The sequence below is a fragment of the Canis lupus genome, chromosome 18 (genome assembly GCF_048164855.1).
Source record: "Canis lupus baileyi chromosome 18, mCanLup2.hap1, whole genome shotgun sequence".
In the NCBI taxonomy this organism is placed as follows: Eukaryota; Metazoa; Chordata; class Mammalia; order Carnivora; family Canidae; genus Canis; species Canis lupus.
This window is the reverse complement of record NC_132855.1, coordinates 17360287-17370960: the sequence shown is the minus strand read 5'-3', so window position 1 is coordinate 17370960 and position 10674 is coordinate 17360287. Positions and strand designations below refer to the sequence as shown.

The following is a 10674-nucleotide window of genomic DNA, read 5'->3' as shown; positions in this document are numbered from 1 at the left end:
GGTGATGCCATTCATGGAGATGAGGAAGCCAGAGCAGGAAGCCCAAGGGTTCCATGCTGGCCCTGCCAGCTTCAAGATGACTGTACGCATCCAACTAGAGACAGCAAGAAGGTGGTGGGGTTTGTAGGGGGGCATTTGGGGTGGAGATAGACACTTGGGGGTCAGTTGCAGGCCGCATTTAAGGACACGGGGGTGATTTTATCACCCAGAGAGAGTACAGATGTTGAAGAGAGGGTTGCTCAGGATGGAGACGCAGAGCACACCAACATTTAGAGGGTGAGCCATGGGGTAGGAAGCCGAACAGGTGGCTGAGAGAGAAGCCAGTGGTGCAAAAGGAAAACGAGGCAGAAGGAGAGGTCTTGGGAAGGAGGGTGGGGTCAGTTTTCAGGCTCATTGAACAGCCTGTGAGCTCTGGCTGGTGGGAGCAAGATTGCAGGAGAACTCGGGGTCCAAGGAAGGACGTCTGGGCTGGAGCCTTGCAGGCTGCCCAGATTCATGCCGAGTCCCCAGAACTAGGCATCTCTGTTTCCCAGAAGATCAGGCAAGGAAGGGCCATGTCAAAGGGCCCCAGCTAAGGTGAGAGGAGGGCCCAGGGGTGTGGGAAGGGAGACCCAGGCAGCTTATTTCATTTGATAGTCAGGAAGTCCTTCCTGATACCTGACTGCAATCTTAACTGCCTCAAAGTGGGCCTACAGGTCTTTGTAGCCAAGCAGAGCAAACCCCCTGGGACACGTATTTCTTTTGGCTGAAGACAGAACATGCTTCTCCCTCCCGACCTCTCCCCCCAAACCCATCAGCCCCAGCTTCCCCAGGCTTTTCCTTCTCCCTTCGCCTAGGAAAGGCAACAGCCCACAAATTCATCTCAGGGCTTGGACAGTTTGGAGTTCGTGACACATGGGGAAGGATAGGTAGCAACTCTGCTCTGAGCTTCTTGGGTCCTGCCTCACTCTAGAAGCTTCCAGCTGGCCCTCATCCCTAACTTCCACTGTTTCTCTGAGCTGATTAGGAAGATCTGTCTCCAGGAATCTGTTCTCAAGAGCACTTGTTTCTGGTTTGGCAACTTGCTCTCTGCCACCTGGTACCTGACTGCAGCCCAGCCTGGCTTCTGTTCTCTGCTCATTCTTGGCCGTTTGGGGTACCCCTGCCCCTAGCCCAGGCCTGGTCTCGGCTCTCCTACCGCTTTCTCGGGGCTGTCATCCCAGCGCACCAGCCCCCGCCTGGCCCCCACCGCTAATCTCTCCATCAGCAGCTTCTCCTCGACCGCACTGCCCACAGAACCAAGTGCTTTGTCGATGAAAAAGCCCTTTGGGGGCAAACACAGGAAATTAAAGCCTCAGAGCACAGTAAGAAAATCCATTCTTTTTCATGGATTTCTGCAATCCGATTGTGTTAGTTTCTCCTGAGTGGTTGGGATATTCCGGTGTTGCTCACACTCACAGGGGCTGGTGGCGGGGGGGCGGGGGGGTGTCAGGAAGGGGGGTGACGCTGACAAGGAGGGCCTATGTCTGAGATTTGGCCACCCACAGTTCATACCTTTGGGGCTGTAAGGCTGGCCATTCGGTCACCGGTCTCTGGTCTCCGGGGTGTCTTTGGCAGGAGGGAGCCTTCAGGGCATTGTCAGAAGCTAACACCTAGAGTGGATTTGTTGATGGCCAGCTGAGCTTTGTGACTCTGAGTGTAATGTGGGAAGAGAATAGACTAACTCGGGGACAGAGGCATCCATGGTCTACTCTCCATGCCTGCATGGTTTCATCTCAAAATGAGGGGGTTGGATGAATGGTGTTTAAACTCCCTTCTGGGTATAATTCATGCCACAAATGTTAGTAGAGCTCCATCCATGTGCCAGAACTTTCTGAAGCCTCAGCCACACTGAGTGTTCCCAGAGCCCCAAATCCACCAGGCAGCAGCTATGCCCCCTTACCTCCCTTGGCTACCACTGAGACCAGGCCCAGCCTGCCGCCCAGCAAGCAAGCTCACCGGCTGGGATCTTTGGAAGCCATCCTGCCACCAAGGACCTCAGGAATGCTGCACTCTGGTGGGCATCTTCTCCTTCGAGAATCCCAAGATTCCACCAAGGGCACTTCACCACTGGGTCCCTGAGAAGGCAGGCGAGGTGCCAGGGGAAGAAAGGTAGGGAGTGCAGAATGCAAGACATGGCCTCAATTTGGGGCCTTAACTTATCATTTGGGGGAGCAGAAAGAGAAGGAATAAAAGGAGAAGGTGGGAAGAGCAGGGTTTTGGAGTAGGATACATGGAGGACTCCTTCAAGTGCTCAGGCTCTGCTGACATGTCCCAGTGTGGGGACTGTGGGCTGAGGTTGCAACCAGCCCTGGGAAAGCCCTCCAACTCAGGGCTCTGGGAGGTGGCCGCATGCTGGACATTGGGAGAGCAACCCCACAGGACAGACTGGGCCATCCTGGCCCAGGGGAGCAACAGCAGTCACAGATGGGGCAGGAAGATCTGTGAGCCTCAGGGTAGGGGCTCAGCATCGGATTATCCAACTCCATCATGTCTTCTAGTTCTCTCCGTTTTTTTTTTTTTTAAAGATTTTATTTATTTGTTCATGAGAGACACAGAGAAAGAGAGGCAGAGACACAGGCAGAGGGAAAAACAAGCACCTGCGGGGAACCTGATGTGGGACTCGATCCCAGGACCCTGGGATCATGATCTGAGCTGAAGGCAGATGTTCAACCACTGAGCCACTCAGGTGCCTCTCTATCCATTTATCTATCCACTCATCCAGGAAACATTCTCTGGTAGGCATTCCTTTGCCACCCCACCCTCACCCCTCCCCATCACCACTGACCTCTTGCCCAGGGGCTCCCCCGCCCACAGGCTGTGGCTATTATTTCCTGACCCCGTGTCTGACCTTTCACATCTGCTCCTGGCCAAAGTAACCCCCGGCAGGATAACTGATTTCCTGCTTTGTAGATGGTCACGATAGGTGCTGGTTCTCAAAACCCTTACCCCCGCCAGCCCATAACACTGGCAGGAACCTCACCCTTACAAAGAATTGGCAGTCCTCACATTCTACACTTGCAACACACTAAAGCTTTATTTGATTATAAACTTGAAGGAAGAAAGGGAACCAGTCCGCAATGAGTGCATACCCCGGGTCAGGCATTTTCCATAATAGCTCACAACCATCTGAATCTGGTAAAATCTTAACAGCAAAAGTAGCTAATAGTTATTATTAAGTACTGCTGTGTTCTAGGTTTTATGCTAAGTGATGAAGACACAGGCTCAGAAGGGATAAGTGCTTCCTAACTCTCCCAGTGTCACATAATCAGAGTGTGGCAGTGTGGACGTTCAAACCGGCTCAGCTGACCCTTGTCACCTTCCACTTCGACCTCCCAAAACAGACATTGGTCATGAGCTTTGGGGACCCAGTGGAGGGAAGAAAATGATTGCTCTCAAGGAAATTCTGAGGGTAGGGCCCTCTTCGGGGGAGCCTACCTGTACCCTGCCGTTGACCTCTGCTCTCATAAACCCTGGGCTCCTCCTGAACCAAATGCTATAAGGTTTTTTCCTTTTAGGCTTTCACTTATGTCAGGCACGTTCTTCTGTAAGTGCCCCCAAGAGCAGCAGGGATTTATGGGTCTTTTTTGTCTCTGCCTCCCTCCCTAGCTCTTCCTGGTACTTGACCTGAACAAGATTAAAGGTGTTTCATAAATTCATACAGTTTCATTAGCACCCGCTTGGGTCCCCACCAAAAAAACCTTACCACTTTGTGGGATTGAGTACCCTATAGCTATTCTGTTTTACAGATGAGCATTTTGAAGTCCAGAAAAACAGAATGGCTAGAGAGAGAAGAAGTGATAGATGTCCCGAGGGTTCACTCGTGCGTATGCACGTGCTCACAGTACAGGCTGGCCTGGCACTTGCAGAGAGGACAGGGGGCTGTGGCGACAGCGGCTGCAGTTGTCCTGGGCAGGGGGGGCTGGTTCCCAGGAGGGAAGGCGGAGCCCCTCAGTAGTAGGCTCCGGCCAGATCAGCTTCCAGGGCCGGTGAAGGCCAGAGCAGCTTCCTGAAGAACTCATGAGTGACGAGTGACATGCGGGGAGCCCCAGGAAGTAGAGAGGGATGGAGGGAGAGAAAAAGGGAAAGGAACCTATTTTGTTTCTCTAAAGCCCTGTCACTCCTGAGAGGACCATCGTGTTTCCTGTTTGGCTCTCCTTACTGCGTTCTTGCGAGGACCGTGATGGAGGTAGCTGGGTGGCTGCTCTGGGTCACCTGCTCTCCTCTCCACGGGCCTAGGAGTGTGGGAGGGACTGCAGGTTGGTTCCCTTCCCACCCCATACTCCTTCCCGAGGTGTCTCATCCATGCCTGTGGTTTCAGTTATGGCCACACCTGTGCTTCCTCCACCGCACCCTGCGCCGTGAGGACCACCGTGAGGGAGCTTTTAGCAAATGCTGCTTGCCCGCCCTGTCCCAGACCGACTAAGTCAGAATCTCAGAGATGGGCCTGGCTATCAGAATTTGTCACCCACTCTTGTGCAGTCAGGGTTGGGAACTGCCGAGTCCTCCTCTGGTTTCCCTTTCTTCCAGCTGCCACCTGCCCTTGAAGCTTCCTACCTATCCCCTTTGCACCTCTTCTTGTCTCCTCTTAGGATGCCTCCAGCTCAGTTTGCCTGAGTCAGGTTCATCATCTGTACACCCCATCTCACTCCGCAGTGAAGCCTGTTTCTCCCTCGGGGCTCCACCCAGCAGTGCAAGCCGGAAACCTGAGGGCGGACCTGCCTCCTTTGTCCATTTGCTTAGTGTCTAATTGCCGCTCCATGGAGATCTGATTCAGCACCTCGGACAGAGAGACATAAATTAGTGGTGCCCCAGCGTCCAGAGAGCATAGAAGTTTCTCTAGTTTCCCTCTTTCTCTCATAAGAATTTGGATGGACCATTCAGGATGGTGTGGCAGCTCCATAACCAGCGGGGTCCCAGGGTTCCTCCTCAATCGGGTGCATTTGCTCTCCTTCGTAAGCAGCCTTCTTCTCCTTGTCCAACATGGTGTTCTCATCCTGACCATCATGTTCCCGTTGCAGCCAGTGGGAAAGGGCAAAGGGGAAGAGGAGGTCATGCCTCTCCCTTTGGGGGTACAAACTGAATGTTGTTCACATCACTTCTGCACATGTCCCATCGGGCAGGATGTAGTCACAGGCTCATACTCAGCCATAAGAGAATCAGGGAAACACAATCCTACTGACTTCATCTCCTCAAATGGTGTCCAGTCCCCCCACTTCTTTCTACCTCTCCCACCATCCCCTTAGTACAAACCATAATCTCCTTCCACATCTCCTGCCACAGCCTCCTCATCTCCTCACCTCCTCCAGCCTGGTTTGTCCTTTGCATCCTGGTGTGATATCATTTCAATGCAAAGGAGACCTGATCATCTGTTTAGCAGCTTCTTACTGCTCTTAGGATAAAGCCCCAGGGTCTTTCTTGACCCTTCATCAGCCCCAAGACTCTCATGATCTGATCTGCCCTCTGGCCTCAAATCAAAGCCTCCCTCCCTTGCTGTCCATCCTCCAGCCACACTGGTCCAAGTCCCGGGGGTTGAGCACAGACAGCTTCATCTCTACTCATGGCCTTTGCTACTTTCACTGCTGCAGCATTCTCCCCTTCCCATCACCTCCTACCTTCTCCTGTTTCCCTGTATTTGTCCCGCAGATGGAAGAAAAACTGACAGTTGCCCTGAAAAACTCCCCTGACCCCTTGAATGAGATCAGATCACCCAGTCCCTAGGCTTAGGGCACCCTATTCTTTTATTTTGGCATTGCAGGTTGTATTATATTGTTAGTGTGATCATTGCTTAGGTTGTGTGTACCCAGCTGACTGTAGGCTCCAAGAAGTTAGGACCATTGCACTGCCTGTACGGTGCCTGGCATGGTGCCTAGCCCACAGGATATCTTTCCTAAATGGTGGTTGCTCTGGTGAACATTGAGGATTGTAGAAGTATGAAGAGTGATTCCCAGGTTTTTGGCTTATCAAGGAGATGAATGTGGCACCATCTGTGGAGATAGGGCACCAGGAAGGGGTGAAGACTGGGTCAGTATCTTACATTTAGTGTTGGAAATGCTGGGCTGAGATGTCAAGTAGGCTATTGGACATATGGATATGGACTCTGGGGAGATGTCCCACTTGAGTCAATTGACATGAGGGGGGATTCTCCACCTGACCCAAGGTTATCATAAGTCAAGCCCACCAGAAAGGCAGCCATTTAGGGCAAGGGGTGTGGGGGGGGGAATCCTGGCAACATGTTCAACTTTAAGTGGGGCAAAATGGGAAGGAAGTACCAGAATAACTCCCCACTCTAGTTCTCCCTACCAGATATTCTCAGAAGGGCTTGCTTAGAGGCCCCTTAGCCTGTCCAGGAGACTGAGGTTCTGAGTAGCATGTATGGTGAGCATGGGAAAGCTGGAGCCTGTGCCCGCCCACCTGGTGATGGTGTATACCTCTCGCTCCGCTCCACACCCACAAGCAGTCTAGCTCAGCAAACACAGATGGAGTATCTACGGAATGCCAGGCCCCATGGGGATCAGTAATGACAGTGCTGGGGAGGGGCAGGGAAGTAGAAGTAGTACTAGCTAGTGCTTGCAGAGGACTCACTCACACCAGACACCATCCTGGACACCAACTATTTAAACACATTTGATACTTGGGACAACCTTATGGCATAATAATATGCTATTCTTCACATTTTACATCTAGGAAAACTGTGGCAACCAAAAATTAGAAATAAGACCACAGCGACTGAGTGGCAAAAAGAAGACTTCTTTGCTTAAGCAAGCTTAGAGGTGTGGGACTATCTCCTTGTAATAGTGGCGAGAGCTATTGTCACTACTATTGGATGGGTAGGCCCACAAAGGGGTTTCTGGTGAACATAATGCTTCTTACCAGCACTCAGTCACCCCCCACGTATATCCTCAGTAGTTTTCATTGAAACTTCTTGCCTTCTCTCAGAAAGCCTGGAGGTGGGTGGTGGGCTAATGTTGGCAAAACAGTTTTGAGGCCATTCCCCTTGCAAACCCTGCATAGACAATTTCCCAAAATGATTCTCAAGGGGGTAGAGAGTGGGCAGTGCTGGAAATGGATAGGAATTTTATATAAAGATTTTATTTGAGAGAGAGAGAGAGAGAGAGAGAGAGAGAGAGAACATGAGCAGGAAGGAAGGGCAGCAAGAGAGGGAGAGGCAGGTTCCCAGGACCCTGGGATCATGACCTGAGCTGAAGGCAGACTCTTAACCGACTGAGCCACCCAGGCACCCTACATAGGAATGTTTTTAACGTCACAATGACTGGGCAGTGCCCTTAGCATTTAGAACTGGCCTCAAGACGCCAAATGATTTGCATTGCAAAAAACAGCCTGGCAATATCCTAACCAAAAAGCCCCGGTATTGTCCTCCTTGAGAAATGAATGTGGGGTTATGTGACTGAAGCGTCAGTTAGAAGCAGTGCTGTGACCCAGATTAGCAGGCAGGCCTCTTCCCATCAGTCAAGAGTGCTCTGCAGGGCATATTCCCACCTGTCACTGAAAGAGAATGAGTCCCAGTGGGGGAGATTTGGATGAAGCACTGGACAAGGAAAGTTGTGGAGGGGGTAGAGCATCTTTCCCTGCCATCCTGGCTCCACTGGCCCTGTGAGGTGTAGCTGGCACAGCACCCCCACTGTGGCCTATAGTCTCTCCCTCCTCTGTTCAGATGATTGCAGTTGAGAGGTCTGTGGGTCCATCCATTTCTTCCAGGCAGGACTCCCTTGACCTTCCTGGGACTGAGCAGGTGTGTGTGTGTGTGTGTGTGTGTGTGTGTGTGTGTGTGTGTCTATGTGAGAGAGAGAGAGAGAGAGAGACGAGTTACATGCCTAAGGGGGAAGGCTCTTTCTAGAAGAAGACTGTTGTTCCTCCACCTTGGAGATGCTGAAAGAAGTGCAGGGAATAAACAAAGACTCAAATTTATTTGTTACTTGAGCTGGTATAGAGTTCCTCCTTGAAAAGTGCCAGGCTCTCTAAGGAAAAACAATGACCTCTTGCAAGACGCTAAAACCAGCCATGCTGAAGACAAGACAGGGGGTGACAGAGAAGAGGAAAGAGTGCAGTTGAGGAAGGGAAGTTGGGAGACCCGTTTGTGTAGGTGGCCACTGCCAGGCTTACAGACATTCACCTATATTGGCCATCATCAAGGTCAGCATCCCTATGGCCACTCTACTTCCACCACCACCAGGACCAGCTCCTCCATCACTCCACCCAACTCTCTTGCCACAGTCAGTGTCTCCATCTTCACTGTCTGGGTCAGGTTAAACCCTGGTCCATCGGCCTCCTTCCACATTCTCTTTCTCATACTGGAAAGAGCCTAGGGTGGAGCAGAGCTACCTCTGGACAGAAGACCCTTCCGAGAGTCTGGACTTTGAGCGGGAGTTCAGCTCAGGCCTTCATAATTGTGAGTTTCCAAAAGCCAATGTGTCTCAGGGGGCTCTATCTTACCATTTTTAAGAATCCTACTAGTCATTTGGGTTCTTTGAGGTAAAGCCTATTTTCAGAGATCTGTGTGCTCATTAAGGAGGAATCCACAGGGGGGATCAGGGATTGGTCTTGGATTAGGGCAAGGGGTTACAAGTCAGTCTGTGGTCAGGGCAGAGGTTTCCTCTGAGACTGGGATTAGAGACTAATTTGAGACACGGTCAAGGGTCAGTGTCCAGATGGGTCAAAGTGCTGACTGGGACTGAGCCAGTTCTCAGGGTAGAAGATCATCAGGTGTCCATTAATTGAACCTCTTATATGCAAAATTTCTTACAAAGTGCCACCATTATTCGGGGTCAATCCATTTCCTTGAGGGATTCCTGCACCCTCCAGTCCCCTTGCCACCATTGCCCTTTCAGCTCTTAGTCCTCTGGGGCTCAAAATGCAGCCATACTCCTGCGCTGGGGGATAGACTGCAGAAAAAGATGGAGAACATTCTGAATCCAAAGCCCTCCGCAGCCTGAGCCTGCAATTGGAGGAGAGGGCACAGCCGGGCCTGGTGCCTAGCCAGCCCTGGCAGCTGGATGGCCAGTTGTAATGGGATTAGGGCTGGCCATGCCCGCCCCCCCCCATACTCCGCCCCAAACCTCTCCCTCCCGTTCTCCCCCCTGCATCCTGATTAGGATGCAGCCCTCGGCTCTACCTACCCCGCCAGCCTCATTGTCTCAAGCAGAGCCAGTGCCTAGCAACCCTCACAGGGGAGCCCTTTCCCACCACCGCCCTGGCCCCTGGCCCTGCCCCTCCTCTTCTGAGCACCGGCACCACTTGTGTTTTTGTCGCTGCAAAGGAGCCAGGGAAGCAAAGCCAGCTGGGCTCACCACGTTCTCCCAATGACCCGATTCCAAGAGTCTCTTCTGAAATTCTGGCCCTCCTTTCCAAGATTCCTAGGTCCTATCAGCCATTCTCAGATGACATTCTGAGATTCCAGAGCTCCGTTCTGGAATTCTCCAAATCCTAGAGTCCATTCTAGGAATCTATGAATTCTAGAATTGCAAAATTTTATGACACGGTCTCAGACCACTGAATTGTATTCTAGGATTTGGCTTTGGTGTTACAGAGGGCTCTGTGGTGCCAGAGTGGGATCATGAGCCAGGGTGACAGAGGTTAGAAGATGATGAGGGCCTGGGAGCTGCATTTTATTCTCCAAGAGCATGGAGATCAATGAAACTGCCGCCTGGGAAGAAGGAAGGTGGGACTCCCTCCTGGATTCCACAAACACTCTTCAAGCCCTCTAGGTGCTGAAACAGAGTAACGAGCAAAGGAGGAGCCTGCCCTTGAGCAGCTCCCACTCTCTTGGGGGAGACAAATATTGAACAAATAGACAAATAATACCACGTTGTACAAAGTGCTATAAAGAAAGAAAGCAAAAAAAAAAAAAAAAAGAAAGAAAGCAAACAAAGAATTAATACTTTATTGTACTTACCCTGTGCTAGACGCTGTCCTAATGCTTGACATATCTTATTTAGATTTTATAACACTGTGAAAAAGTAGGTGCTATTCTTTAGTCCCACTTTAGAGATGAGAGAATTGAGGCACAGAAGGTTGCATAATTTGTCCAAGTGGCAGAGCTGGGACTTGAACCCAGCAGTTTGCCTCCAAAAATCTATGCTTATCCACTGTGTTGTAATGCAGGGTAAGAGGGTAGAGAGTGATGGAACGAGAGTGCTGTCACACTGAGGGGGAGCGGGGGGTGGGCAGGGACATTTGACCAGAAACTTATCGGAAGGCGAGGGGGTGATGCATGTGTCTGTCTGGGGAGTAAGCCAGGTCTCTTCTTGCAATGTGGAGGACCCATGTTCTCTATGTTCCAAGGCTGGAAAAAGGCTTCTCATGGGGGACCTGGTGGGAGGGGGTAGGCTCATGGAGGTGCTTGTCTCTACGGCCATAAAAGTCCCCTTTGCTCACCCTGGCCAGATTCCCTTGTGTCCTCTCCTCCTTGGTCATGCAGATGAGTCCCTTCCTTTCCAGAGAAGTGTCCTCTGAACACAAAGGAAAGAACTAAAAGAGACAATCCTCTCATGACAGGACCAATCAGCATGGCTAATTCTGAGTAATTAGCAACCCTCCCTACCACCTTGTCAGGCTGTGGGTGGCCCAGAGTGAAAGTGAGTGACACTGTGAGGACTAAATCCCTCTGAGAAGGAAGGGGGAGTGGTGAGGAGTGGT

At 51.4% G+C, this 10674-nt stretch overlaps 1 long non-coding RNA gene across 2 annotated transcripts; it reads right to left on the bottom strand.

Moving 5' to 3' along the window:
- Positions 1–3036: 3036 nt before the first annotated feature.
- LOC140608732 (uncharacterized) lies at positions 3037–9457 on the bottom strand. 2 transcript variants are annotated; one of them, XR_012010708.1, is made up of 3 exons: positions 9327–9436; positions 8783–8921; positions 3037–6005 (listed from the first exon to the last, which is right to left on the bottom strand). It is a non-coding gene; the product is annotated as an uncharacterized lncRNA (long non-coding RNA). The 2 variants fall into 2 exon arrangements; XR_012010707.1 differs by lacking the exon at positions 8783–8921 and having other exon boundaries at positions 9327–9457.
- Between the last annotated feature and the right edge of the window lie 1217 nt (positions 9458–10674).